This window comes from Elaeis guineensis, chromosome 11 (genome assembly GCF_000442705.2).
Source record: "Elaeis guineensis isolate ETL-2024a chromosome 11, EG11, whole genome shotgun sequence".
Lineage (NCBI taxonomy): Eukaryota > Viridiplantae > Streptophyta > Magnoliopsida > Arecales > Arecaceae > Elaeis > Elaeis guineensis.
The window spans coordinates 51,629,174-51,644,002 of record NC_026003.2 but is presented as its reverse complement, the minus strand read 5'-3'; positions in this window follow the sequence as shown (position 1 = coordinate 51,644,002).

The window sequence follows — 14,829 nt, the reverse complement described above, 5'->3', positions numbered from 1 at the left end:
CCGCCCACAACTTCAACCGCAAGGGGGACTCCGCCCGGACTCCTACGGGAGCCGAGCTCCGCCCGCAACTTCAACCGCAAGGGGGACTCCGCCCGGACTCCTACGGGAGCCGGGCTCCGTCGTCAACTTCAACTGCCGGTAAGCTCCGCCCGGACTCCTACGAGAGCCGAACTTCGCACTTGACTTTAACTGCAGGGGACTCAGCCCGGACTCCTACGGGAGCCAGGCTCCGCCTGCGACTGCAACTCCGAGAGGACTCCGCTCGGACTCCTACGGGAGCCGGGCTCCGCCCACAACTTCAACCGCAAGGGGGACTCCGCCTGGACTCCTACGGGAGCCGGGCTCCGCCCGCAACTTCAACCGCAAGGGGGACTCCGCCCGGACTCCTACAGGAGCCGGGTTCCGTTGTCAACTTCAACTGCAGGTAAGCTCCGTCCGAACTCCTAAGGGAGCCGGACTTCGCACCTGACTTTAATTGCAGGGGACTCCGCCCGGACTCCTACGGGAGCTAGGCTCCGCCCGCGACTGCAACTCCGAGAGGACTCCGCCCGGACTCCTACGGGAGCCGGGCTCCGCCCATAATTTCAACCGCAAGGGAGACTCCGCTCGGACTCCTACGGGAGCCGGGCTCCGCCTGCAACTGCAACCGCAAGGGGGACTCCGCCCGGACTCCTACGGGAGCCGGGCTCTGTCGTCAACTTCAACTGCCGGTAAGCTCCGTCCGGACTCCTACAGGAGCCGGACTTCGCACCTGACTTTAATTGCAGGGGACTCCGCCCGGACTCCTACGGGAATCAGGCTCCGCCCATGACTGCAACTCCGAGAGGACTCCGTCCGGACTCCTACGGGAGCCGGGCTCCGCCCGCAACTTCAACCGCAAGGGGGACTCCGCCCAGACTCCTACGGGAGCCGGGCTCCGTCGTCAACTTCAACTGCCGGTAAGCTCCGTCCGGACTCCTACGGGAGCCAGACTTTGCACCTGACTTTAATTGCAAGGGACTCCGCCCGGACTCCTACGGGAGCCTGGCTCCGCCCACAACTTCAACCGCAAGGGGGACTCCGCCCGGACTCCTACGGGAGCCGGGCTCCGCCCGCAACTTCAATCGCAAGGGGGACTCCGCCCGGACTCCTACGGGAGCCGGGCTCCGTCGTCAACTTCAACTGCCGGTAAGCTCTGCCCGGACTCCTACGGGAGCCGGACTTCACACCTGACTTTAATTGCAGGGGACTCCGCCCGGACTCCTACGGGAGCCAGGCTCCGCCTGCGACTGCAACTCCGAGAGGACTCCGCCCGGACTCCTACGGGAGCCGGGCTCCGCCCACAACTTCAACCGCAAGGGGCACTCCGCCCGGATCCTACGGGAGCCGGGCTCCGCCCGTAACTTCAACCGCAAGGGGGACTCCGCCCAGACTCCTATGGGAGCCGGGCTCCGTCGTCAACTTCAACTGCCGGTAAGCTCCGTCCGGACTCCTACGGGAGCCGGACTTCGCACCTGACTTTAATTGTAGGGGACTCCGCCTGGACTCCTAGGGAGCCAGGCTCCGCCCGCGACTGCAACTCCGAGAGGACTCCGCCCGGACTCCTACGGGAGCCGGGCACCGCCCACAACTTCAACCGCAAAGCGGACTCCGCCCGGACTCCTACGGGAGTGGGGCTCCGCCCGCAACTTCAACTGCAAGGGGGACTCTGCCTGGACTCCGACGGGAGCCGAGCTCCATCATCAATTTCAATTGCCGGTAAGCTCTGTCCGGACTCCTACGGGAGCCGGACTTCGCACCTGACTTTAATTGCAGGGGACTCCGCCCGGACTCCTAAGGGAATCAGGCTCCGCCCACGACTACAACTCCGAGAGGACTCCGCCCGGACTCCTACGGGAGCCGGGCTCCGCCCGCAACTTCAACCGCAAGGGGGACTCCGCCCGGACTCCTACGGGAGCCGGGATCCATTGTCAACTTCAACAGCCGGTAAGCTCCGTCCGGACTCCTACGGGAGCCTGACTTCGCACCTGACTTTAATTGCAAGGGACTCCGTCCGGACTCCTACGGGAGCCGGGCTCCACCCACAACTTCAACCGCAAGGGGGACTCCGTCCGGACTCCTACAGGAGCCGGGCTCTGCCCCAACTTCAACCGCAAGGGGGACTCCACCCGGACTCCTACGGGAGCCGGGCTCCATCGTCAACTTCAACTACCGGTAAGCTCCGTCCGGACTCCTACGGGAGCCAGACTTCGCACCTGACTTTAATTGCAGGGGACTCCGCCCGGACTCCTACGGGAGCCAGGCTCCGCCCACGACTGTAACTCCGAGAGGACTCCGCCCGGACTCCTACGGGAGCCGGGCTCCGCCCGCAACTTCAACCGCAAGGGGGACTCTGCCCGGACTCCTACGGGAGCCAGGCTCCGTCGTCAACTTCAACTATCGGTAAGCTCCGTTCGGACTCCTACGGGAGCCAGACTTCGCACCTGACTTTAATTGCAGGGGACTCCGCCCGGACTCCTACGGGAGCCAGGCTCCACCCACGACTGCAACTCCAGAGGACTCCGCCCGGACTCCTATGGGAATCGGGCTCCGCCCACAACTTCAACCGCAAGGGGGACTCCACCCAGATTCCTACGGGAGCCGGGCTTCGTCGTCAACTTCAACTGTCAGTAAGCTCCGTCCGGACTCCTACGGGAGCCGAACTTCGCACCTGACTTTAATTGCAGGGAACTCCGCCCGGACTCCCACAGGAGCCAAGCTCCGCCCACGACTCCGACCTCAAAGGGGACTCCGCTCGGACTCCTACGGGACCCGGGCTCCGTCGCCAACTTCAACTGCCGGTAAGCTCCGTCCGGACTTCTACAGGAACCAGACTTCGCACCTGACTTTAATTGCAGGGGACTCCGCCCAGACTCCTACGGGAGCCAGGCTCTGCCCGCGACTGCAACTCCGAGAGGACTCCGCCCGGACTCCTACGGGAGCCGGGCTCTGCCTGCAACTTCAACCGCAAGGGGGACTCCACCCGGACTCCTACGGGTGCCGGGCTCCGTCGTCAACTTCAGCTGCCGGTAAGCTCCGTCCGGACTCCTACGGGAGCCGGACTTCGCAACTGACTTTAATTGCAGGGGACTCCTCCCGGACTCCTATGGGAGTCAGGCTCCGCCCACGATTGCAACTCCGAGAGGACTCCGCCCGGACTCCTACGGGAACGGGCTCCGCCGCAACTTCAACCGCAAGGGGGACTCCGCTCAGACTCCTACGGGAGTTGGGCTCCGTCGTCATCTTCAACTGCCGGTAAGCTCCGTCCGGACTCCTACGGGAGCCAGACTTCGCACCTGACTTTAATTGCAGGGAACTCCGCCCGGACTCCCACAGGAGCTTAGCTCCGCCCACGACTCCGACCTCAAGGGGGACTCCGCCCGGACTCCTATGGGAGCCGGGCTCCGTCGCCAACTTCAGCTGCCGGTAAGCTCCGTCCGGACTCCTACGGGAACCGGACTTCGCACCCGACTTTTATTGCAGGGAACTCCGCCCGGACTCCCACAGGAGCCGAGCTCCGCCCATGACTCCGACCTCAAGGGGGACTCTGCCCGGGCTCCTGCAGGATCCAGGCTCCGTCACCAGCTCCGACCACTGCCGAACTTCAGCCGACGAATCCGCACTTTCTGACGCAACACAACAACCACCACGATCCTGCTCCACTTCCTGCGATGGATTCCGTGCAGCTCCATCATTCCCTGACAAACCGCTTTGACGGCCACGACTCTGCTCCACTTCTTGCGACGGATTCCGTGCGGCTCCATTATTCCCGGGCAGACCGCTATGATGCCCACGACCCTGCTCCACCTTCTGTAACGGATACTGCACGATTCCTCCATCCGCTGGCAAGTCGCGACAACGGACGCCGCTCCACTCCCTGCAGCAGATTTCACGTGGCGTGCTACAGTGAAGGCCACGGGTCCACTACTCTCGCAAATTCTCTGACGGTGGCGCCACTACGAGCGGTTATGATGTCGCATCAGTCTGTTGACCTCGCTATAAAAACCCAATACGTTATTTATAAGCTCTCATTTTTTACCTCAAAACTCTGCTAAATTCTCCGTTCGAGCACTCCATTCTTGTTGAGGCAGAGAACTGACTTGAGCATCGGAGGGTCTTGCCGGAGCAACCCCACCTCCAGTTTAGACTTCCTTTGCAGGTCCCGATGGCGACCGCGACTCCCTCGACTCCAGCTTCTCCGGCGCAAGCGGATTTTTGCGCCAACAGGATTGGCACTAGAGGAAGGGCTGAACCTTCGCAGTGCCCTTGTTCTTAAAGGAGTGCTCAACGGAGCCGCCTCCGATCGTCTCCTCAGGCACCCACTCCTTGCTTCCCCCACGGGATCCTTACTTGATGCCTCCCCGCAAGGCGTCCACGCGACGGTCCACGACCTCCGCGGCCAGATCTCAGGCTCTGGCCTCCCCTCTTGTTTCTCAACCTCCTCCTCCTCCTCCGGGGCGGCGGTCGGCGTGGAGCAGTTTGACCTGTTGGCACAGCAGGTCAAAGGCCTCACAGAAGCTGTGCAGGCTATGCAGCAGCAGCAGCCACAGACATCAGTACGCCTGGAAAGGGCATCCCCGAAACACCAGAATCCGACGACGGGGCGGGCCACCTGGGCCAGCCGCCCCGTCCTTCCTGGGAAAGCGAACCTAAGGGTGGAGAGCCCTCAATCGGACCACGGCTCTACCCCTGGAAGATTCCTGCCCCCATTCTGTCAGAGGACCCTCGAGACTCGAAGTCGGGAGGATTTCCTGGACCGGAGGCTCCAGGAGATGAACCGGTGGATCGAAAAACTCTGCCATGCTCCCCCCGCTTATGGTGAGGATATTTGTACTGACCCTCCCTTCTCTCAAATGATCATGCAGGAACCGATCCCGCCAAACTTCAAGCTCCCCCAGTTCGAAAGCTACGACGGGACTTCGGACCCGGTTGATCATCTAGAGGCCTTCCGGATGATGATGCTGCTTACGGCGCTCCCAACGCCATTCTATGCCGGGCCTTCCCATCCACCTTGAAGGGAGCAGTGAGGAATTGGTACTCGACTTTGAAATCGGGTACCATCTTTTCCTTCGATCAAATGAGCCACCAATTTGTGGCCCATTTTGTCAGCAGCCGGTGCCCCCGGAAGGGTTCGGAGTCCCTCATCAATATTAAGTAGAGGGAAGGGGAGTCCATTCGAACTACATCAACCGCTTCAACGTCGCGGTGCTGGAGGTCCGAAACTTGGACCAATCAGTCGCAATGGCCGCCCTGAAGGGTGGCCTTCAGAAGAATGATCTTTTGTTCTCCCTGGAGAAGAAGTACCCCAGGAATTTTGCTGATTTGCTCGCTCGGACTGAAGGATACGCCCGAGCGAAAGAAGCCTTCAAAATGAAGGATGAAGAGACAGCGAGGGAGACTCGAGTAAGCTCGCAATCAAAAAAAGGCCGAGAGAAGCCCGACCGCATTCTCGATCCCCTCCTGGGCACAAGCGTGCCCATACTCCACCCCGGGTGCACAGGCAGAGAAGCCCGGATCATGGGGTTCGACGGGGCTCCCTATCGGGAAGATTCGCAACTACGCCCCCCTCAACGTCTCGAAAGCCCAGGTACTGATGGAGGTCAGGGAGCAGCTCCCCAGATCGGAGTGGATGCGCACGCACCCCGGGAAGCACAACCCCAACAAGTTCTGTCTCTACCACCGCGACCACGGCCATGACACGGAGGAATGCATCCAGCTCCGGGACGAGATCAAGGAGCTCATCTGGCAAGGTCGACTCGACAGGTTCATCCGACGCAGGCCTGAGGGTAGAGGAGATCGGCCGAGGGCCCTTCCGCAACCTGAACCGCCAAGAAGGGAGGAGCAGCCCGGGGATCGGCCTCCCATCGGGACCATCGACTCCATCACCGGAGGGCCTCAAGGAGGAGCAGACCTCCCGCAACCATGGAACTCGGGAAACCTATAAATGTATCACTTACGATTTCACCTTGAATCTAAATTTTTTTCTACTTGACGTGCTCTTCCCATTTGGCATGGATCTGTCACGACTGGGTATAACCCTGTCAAACGCCTAAAACAAAGTTATGTTAGGAACGGAGGGAGAACCTCATCCTAACATACCTAAAATGAAAGTCGATTATCTCGAGATTGGATTGGGGGAGAGGCCTTACAGCGCCCTAATGTGCCCCCACAGCCATGTCAGGAACAGGAGGAGGACCTCGTCCTGACATGAGCAAAGTCAAAGGCCCGGTTCTTTTAGATCGGATGGGGGGAGAGGCCTTACAGCACCCTAATGTGCCCCCACAGCCATGTCAGGAACAGGAGGAGGACCTCGTCCTGACATGAGCAAAGTCAAAGGCCCGGTTCTTTTAGACCGGATGGGGGAGAGGCCTTACAGCGCCCTAATGTGTCCCACAGCCATGTCAGGAATAGGAGGAGGACCTCGTCCTGACATGAGCAAAATCAAAGGCCCGGTTCTTTTAGACCGGATGGGGGGAGAGGCCTTACAGCGCCCTAATGTGCCCCCACAGCCATGTTAGGAACAGGAGGAGGACCTCATCCTGACATGAGCAAAGTCAAAGGCCCGGTTCTTTTAGACCGGATGGGGGGAGAGGCCTTACAGCACCCTAATGTGCCCCCACAGCCATGTCAGGAACAGGAGAAGGACCTCGTCCTGACATGAGCAAAGTCAAAGGCCCATTCTTTTAGACCGGATGGGAGGAGAGGCCTTACAGCACCCTAATGCGCCCCCACGGCCATGTCGGGAACGGGAGGAGAGCCTCGCCCTGACTTGAGCAAGGTCGAAGGCCCGGACTCCTAGGGGAGCCGGGCTCCGTCCGTGACTTCTGCAGCAAGGGAGACTCCGCCCGGACTCCTACGGGAGCCGGGCTCCGTCCGTGACTTCTGCAGCAAGGGAGACTCCGCCCGGACTCCTACGGGAGCCGGGCTCCGTCCGTGACTTCTGCAGCAAGGGAGACTCCGCCCGGACTCCTACGGGAGTCGGACTCCATCCGTGACTTCTGCAGCAAGGAAGACTCTGCCCGTCCTGGCAATGGCCCTTATGCGCCCCCGCAAGAACGGGAGAGAATCTCATCCTGATGGTGACGAAATCCGACCGCCCGACAAGATCGGATGAAGGGAAAAAGCCCCTCAGAAGCACCTCCACACTCCTATGAACCCCGCAAAAAGCGAGGGGGGGCCCTCACTCTGAGAAGAGGAGGAAAATCATAAAGGAAGGGTGACGAACTACGACGGAAACAGATGAAGGATGAACCGCACCAAAGACCTAAAGAACCTCATCCCAACAAAGATGGGGGGTTCCTACCAAACACCCCCGGCCTCTAAGAAGAGTCCGACACAGGTCAAGAAGACAGCGATGTCCCCGAAGTAATGCGGAGCCCGGACCACCAAGCTCAGGCTTGCGGCCATGTACGACGAGGAAGGCAAGCTAACGCATCGACGACTGGGCGCCTCCCAACGATGTCAACATCAGACAAGTCGAACGACAAGAAAAGTTCGACGGACGATAATTTAATACAACATGCGGACAAGATAACACAAAAATCCTTTTCATTCCATTTTCGAAATACACACTACAAAGCCCGGAAGGCCAAGGAAAGAAAAGCAAAATGGCAAAAGCGGGACAAAACAACAAAAAGGGAAGTATATACATGGAAAGATGGAAGGACGAAAAGAGCTCTAAGGAGGCTCTGCTCCCTCCGACCTAGAGTTATCTACTCCACCCCTCATCCAGGACTGCCTTAGATTCTCAATTTCTTCTTCTAGCTCCTCCCTTCTCTGCAGCGCGTCCTGGAGCGCCCAATGAAGTCGCTAGCTCTCGGCCTCCGCCTCTCGATGCCTCTTCCTCAAGACCTCAGATTCTGCCTCCACGTCCGTGACGGCCCACTGCTCGTATGCCAGTTGGATCTTCAGTTGTTGCAGCTCGGCTGTCTTTTCCCCGAGGGCGACAGAAATCCCTTCGATGGTTCCTCTTAGGGACTGGAGCTCATCAGAATCTCGGGCGGAAGTAAGTTGAGCCCTGTTGGCCAGCTGCCTCTGGAGACGGCGACTTCGTCGGTCGCCGCCCGGAGTCTCCCTTTATGTTCCTCCACCTGCCTACGCCAGCTGGCCCGATGCACGTCGTGGCTCACCTCGGTGTCCTGAAGCTGTCGCTGAAGGTCGGAGACCTTCTTCGACCACTGTTGGTCGCCGTCGGCCCGAGCCAAGAGCCGGGACGAACTTTCTCCCAGCTGGCCAATCTTCCTCATCGCAGCCGACAGTTCCACCTTGAGGGCGCTAATCTTGGCGGCCTGAGCCCAAATTCGATCGCTGGCGCTCTTCTTGCATTCCTTGAGCTCCTTCGCGAAATCCGCCTTCCTCCGGCTATATTTCATGATCCCCTTCACGTGGAGATTCTGAAAGTGGGTGACCTCTGCGGTGGCTTCAGAATGACCTTCTCTTAATCTGCGAAGCTCGCCTTCCATCTTCTTTGACTTCTTTGTCAAGTGAAGGACTTCCTTCTTCAGCCGCTGGATCGTCGACTTCAGCGGGATCCCCAGGGGCAGGGGAAGTGCTTCTGCAGGACACTACCATCGGAGGGCAAAGGCGTCAAAGCACGACTCGTCGCAGGAAGTAAAGCAGAAAGAGGAAAGGAAGGGAAGAGAAGCCATCCGCGATAAGAAATTTAACTTTATTGATTGGATAATTCTTGAAGACAAAAAAAGAAGGAAAAAAAAATTGCGATGAAATAAAAATACAAGGTCGGAGGTCTCAGACCTCAGGGGCGGGGGTTGGAGAACTTGGCATCCCCGGCGAGGGGGCTGCGATGGCAGTGGCGGCTGGCAAGGGACCGGCCTCATCTTCGGACTCCTCGCCTAGGAAGCTGAGGTCGAGCTCCAAAAATTTTCTGGCCATCTTCTCTTGGCAGAGCTCGAACCCCTTGATGAACGCCTCCTGGCCGAATTGGACATTCAGGTCCCTCATCTCCGCGAAGGCCTTGAATTCCTCTACCGCAAGGACTCTGGCCTCCGAGACCAGGACCGGAATCTGCTCAGCCAAGTTGGCGACCTCGGCCTCCGCCTTTCTCGTCGATTCCTCCACGGTCTGCCTCTCCTCCTCTCGAGCTTGTTTCTCTCTTTCCAGGGCCTCTTGGAGGGCGACCACTTCGGCCGTCTTTGCTTGAAGGCGAGCAACCTCGGCCCGGCAGCGCTCCTCCACCTGTAGGATGTCCCTCCTCGCATGGTTCACCGCCTCGATATTGGTGAGGAGCTGGTGCCCAATCTACAAGGGCGGCTAGGGGATCAGAACAAAGGCCTAATAGCCAGGTAAATGAAGATTCGCTTACCTCGAGGAAGGACCCCAAAGAGTCCCAGCCCGCTGCTCAGGATCGGCGCGGTTGATCCTCTCGACGATGTCGGGCAGAATGCAGCCGTCGATCAACCGCCTGATCAAGTCCCTGTCATTGAAGGGATTCTCCAGCCCCTCTTCAGAGCAGAGGGACTCGTCAGCAGCAGTTCGACGGCTACTCACCCTGCGGGCCACCGACTTCCTTCTCTTCCCCCTCTCGGCTACGGGCGCCTCCGCAAGGCGAACCCCCGAATCAGGGGCCCCAGTCGGCGGACTCCTCGAGGAGGCCCGGGGAGCCGTTGCCTCGGCATCCGAGGGAATGTCAATCGCTGGAGCCGCCTGGGCGGGTGCGGCCAAGCTCGACTCCTCCGCCCTGGCCCTCTTTGTCGATCCGGAGCTCGCGACTCCCTTCCTTTTGTGGGCCCTGAGGCCCCTGACAAGCATCCACGCTGCTTCGGCATCCATTCCTTAAAAAAAAAAAAAAAAAAAAAAAAAGAAGAAAAGGAACAAACCGATCAATCAAGAGCCAAAAATAGAAAAAAAAAAGAGAGAGAAGGAAGAAGAAGAAAAAAAAAAGAAGAAGAAAGAGAAGAAGAGAAAAGAAAAAGAAGAAAGGCAGGAAAAAAGAAGATAAAGGAAAGGATGAAATACTCGCAGGATCCTGAGGGCTCAGGCCGATGTTGAACAGAAATTGCTTCCTCAAAAGATTGGGAAGGGAAGGAGCGGAATAGGCAAGAAGCTTTCGGGCAGCCTGGAGGTCATCCTCCCCCAGGCTGGGGGCCCGACGGACAGAATCCCTCAGAGATCCCCAAGGGGGCAGGCCCAGCCTCAGGGTCGGGTAGTGGACGAAGAGGTATTTTTCCTTCCAATTGTGGATTGAAGAAGGGGCACCTTTCAGCAACCCCTTCTTGCCAAACTGGGGGAGAAGTACCATCAGTCCTTCGCCGAAGGATGGCGCTTGAAAGTATAGAAATGCCTGAACAGGGAGAGGGACGGTTGGACCTCGACTACGTGGCAAAGGGAAGAAATCCTATAAAAATCTAAAAGAATTTGGGGCCACAGAGGCCAAGGAGATATCTAAGAAGCGGAAGAGGGTGACAACAAAGGATGGGAGCGGAAGCCGGAGTCCGGCACAGAACGCCTCCTGATACAGGCAAAAGCGACCGGGTGGAGGATTGCTAGCCCGGTCAGAAGGGCTAGGCAACTCCAGGTCGTACTCCGGAGGAACTCCATACTAAACCCTTATCAGAAGGAGTTCCTCCGGAGTCAGGGAACATGGAATGGCACCCGGTGCAAAAATCGGGCGGAGCCCAACCCCAGACGCAGGTTCGTCTACAGAGCAAGGGACCTGGGGGTTTGAGGCGGAAGAACTCCCGAAACTGCAGGGAGCGGAAGAGCCGGACGATATTTTGAGTAGCTTCGAATGAGGCCTCTAAAGATCTCGATGAAGACGGATAGGATGAGGGGCGAGAGGTCACAGAAAACTAACTCAAAGGAATACAAAAAATAATGGCAAAAAGAGGTCCCTAAGCGGCGGGAAGAAAGATGAAGGTGCTGGAACTAACCTAGATCGCTCTGAGGGACCAGAGGGACGAAAACAGGGATGATTTGAAGGGCGCCTACGGCTCGAGAAGATACCAACTGAAACAGGGCTCTCGAAGGGAAGGCAGACACTGTTAGAACTCTGGAGTGGAATAGGACCCCTAAAGGTGGAAGGACGGGTTTAAATAGACCCTGAGATCCGGCGCCATAACGATCGCGAATCTTCCCAGGCCAGCCCACGCCCGACACATGTCCCACTCCCCCCGACGGGCGGCCAAAAGTGGCTGACGGATCCGCAGAGCCATTATGGCACCGTACCTAGGCCAGTGTATCGGTGTGAATTTCGAAGGATCCCTTCGTATCGCCGTGATTCGAAAAGACTCCAGCACGCGCACATTTAATGCCAAAATATCTGGGGGCAGTCGTGCGCAGGATTCGAGGGGACAACTTCGGCTATGCCAATCTCTCTGTACTTTCTACATTCGAAATTCAAACTCGAAAGTAGGGGGACTGGTGTTGGGTATAAAATACCCACGGCCGAAGTTCTCAGCAAAATCAACTCCGGGAGGACTCCGCCCGGACTCCTACGGGAGTCGGGCTCCGCCCACGACTGCAACTCCGAGAGGACTCCGCCCGGACTCCTACAGGAGCCGGGCTCCGCCCACAACTTCAACCGTAAGGGGGACTCCGCCCGGACTCCTACGGGAGTCGGGCTCCGCCCGCAACTTCAACCGCAAGGGGGACTCCGCCCGGACTCCTACGGGAGCCGGGCTCCGTCGTCAACTTCAACTGCCGGTAAGCTCCGCCCGGACTCCTACGGGAGCCGGACTTCGCACCTGACTTTAATTGCAGGGGACTCCGCCCGGACTCCTACGGGAGCCAGGCTTCTCCTGCGACTGCAACTCCGAGAGGACTCCGCCCGGACTCCTACGGGAGCCGGGCTCCGCCCACAACTTCAACCGCAAGGGAGACTCCGCCCGGACTCCTACGGGAGCCGGGCTCCGCCCGCAACTTCAACCGCAAGGGGGACTCCGCCCGGACTCCTGCGGGAGCCGGGCTCCATCGTCAACTTCAACTGTCGGTAAGCTCCATCCGGACTCCTACGGGAGCCGGACTTCACACCTGACTTTAATTGCAGGGGACTCCGCCCGGACTCCTACGGGAACCAGGCTCCGCCCATGACTGCAACTCCGAGAGGACTCCGCCCAGACTCCTACAGGATCCGGACTCCGCCCGCAACTTCAACCGCAAGGGGGACTCCACCCGGACTCCTACGGGAGCCGGGCTCCATCGTCAACTTCAACTGCCGGTAAGCTCCGTCTGGACTCCTACGGGAGCCGGACTTCGCACCTGACTTTAATTGTAGGGGACTCCGCCCGGACTCCTACGAGAGCCGGGCTCCGCCCACAACTTCAACCGCAAGGGGGACTCCGCCCGGACTCCTACGGGAGCCGGGCTCCGCCCGCAACTTCAACCGCAAGGGGGACTCCGCCCGGACTCCTGCGGGAGCAGGGCTCCGTCGTCAACTTCAACTGCCGGTAAGCTCCGCCCGGACTCCTACGGGAGCCGGACTTCGCACCTGACTTTAATTGCAGGGGACTCCGCCGGACTCCTACGGGAGCCAGGCTCCGCCCGCGACTGCAACTCCGAGAGGACTCCGCCCGGACTCCTACGGGAGCCGGGCTCCACCCACAACTTCAACCGTAAGGGGGACTCCGCCCGAACTCCTACGGGAGCCGGGCTCCACCCGCAACTTCAACCGCAAGGGGGACTCCGCCCGGACTCCTACGGGAGCCGGGCTCCGTCGTCAACTTCAACTACCGGTAAGCTCCGTCCGGACTCCCACGGGAGCCGAACTTCTCACCTGACTTTAATTGCAGGGGACTCCACCCGGACTCCTACGGGAGCCAAGCTCCGCCCGCGACTGCAACTCCGAGAGGACTCCGCCCGGATCCTACGGGAGCCGTGCTCCGCCCACAACTTCAACCAAGGGGGACTCCGCCGGACTCCTACAGGAGCCGGGCTCCGCCCGCAACTTCAACCGCAAGGGGGACTCCGCTCGGACTCCTACGGGAGCCGGGCTCCGTCGTCAACTTCAACTGCCGGTAAGCTCCGTCCGGACTCCTACGGGAGCTGGACTTCGCACCTGACTTTAATTGTAGGGGACTCCGTCCGGACTCCTACGGGAACCAGGCTCCACCCACGACTGCAACTCCGAGAGGACTCCGCCCGGACTCCTACGGGAGCCAGGCTCCGCCCGCAACTTCAACCGCAAGGGGGACTCCGCCCGGACTCCTACGGGAGCCGGGCTCCGTCATCAACTTTAACTGCCGGTAAGCTCCGTCCGGACTCCTACGGGAGCCAGACTTCGCACCTGACTTTAATTGCAGGGGACTCCACCCAGACTCCTACGGGAGCCGGGCTTCGCCCACAACTTCAACCGCATGGGGGACTCCACCTGGACTACTACGGGAGCCGGGCTCCGCCCGCAACTTCAACCGCAAGGGGGACTCCGCCCGGACACCTACAGTAGCCAAGCTCCGTCGTCAACTTCAACTGCCGGTAAGCTCCATCCAGACTCCTACGGGAGCCGGACTTCGCACCTGACTTTAATTGCAGGGGACTCCGCCCAGACCCTACGGGAGCCAGGCTCTGCCCACGACTGCAACTCCGAGAGGACTCCGCCCGGACTCCTACGGGAGCCGGGCTCCGCCCGCAACTTCAACCGCAAGGGGGACTCCGCCCGGACTCCTACGGGAGCCGGCTCCGTCGTCAACTTCAACTGCCGGTAAGCTCCATCCGGACTCCTACGGGAGCCGACTTCGCACCTGGCTTTAATTGCAGGGGACTCCGCCCGGACTCCTACGAGAGCCAGGCTCCGCCTACGACTGCAACTCCGAGAGAACTCCTCCCGGACTCCGCCCGCAACTTCAACCGCAAGGGGGACTCCGCCCGGACTCCTACGGGAGCCGGGCTCCGTCATCAACTTCAACTGCCGGTAAGCTCCGTCCGGACTCCTACGGAGCCGGACTTCGCACCTGACTTTAATTGCAGGAACTCCGCCCGGACTCCCACAGGAGCCGAGCTCCGCCCATGACTCCGACCTCAAGGGGGACTCCGCTCGGACTCCTATGGGAGCCGGGCTCCGTCGCCAACTTCAACTGCCAGTAAGCTCCGTCCGGACTCCTACGGGAACCGGACTTCGCACCTGACTTTAGTTGCAGGCGACTCCGCCCAGACTCCTACGGGAGCCAGGCTCCGCCCGCGACTGCAACTCCGAGAGGACTCCGCCCGGACTCCTACGGGAGCCGGGATCCGCCCACAACTTCAACCGCAAGGGGGACTCCGCCCGGACTCCTACGGGAGCCGGGTTCCGCCCGTAACTTCAACCGCAAGGGGGACTCCGCCCGGACTCCTACGGGAGCCGGGCTCCGTCGTCAACTTCAACTGTCGGTAAGCTCCGTCCAGACTCCCACGGGAGCCGAACTTCGTACTTGACTTTAATTGCAGGGGACTCCATCCAGACTCCTACGGGAGCCAGGCTCCGCCCACGACTGCAACTCCGAGAGGACTCCGCCCGGACTCCTACGGAAATCGGGCTCCGCCCGCAACTTCAACCGCAAGGGGGACTCCGCCCGGACTCCTACGGGAGCCGGGCTCCGTCGTCAACTTCAACTGCCGGTAAGCTCCGTCCGGACTCCTACGGGAGCCGGACTTCGCACCTGACATTAATTATAGGGAACTCCGCCCGGACTCCCACAGGAGGTGAGCTCCGCCCACGACTCCGACCTCAAGGGGGACTCCGCCCGGACTCCTATGGGAGCCGGGCTCCGTCGCCAACTTTAACTACTGGTAAGCTCCGTCCGGACTCCTACGGGAACCGGACTTCGCACCCGACTTTAGTTGCAGGGAACTCCGCCCGGACTCCCACAGGAGCCGAGCTCC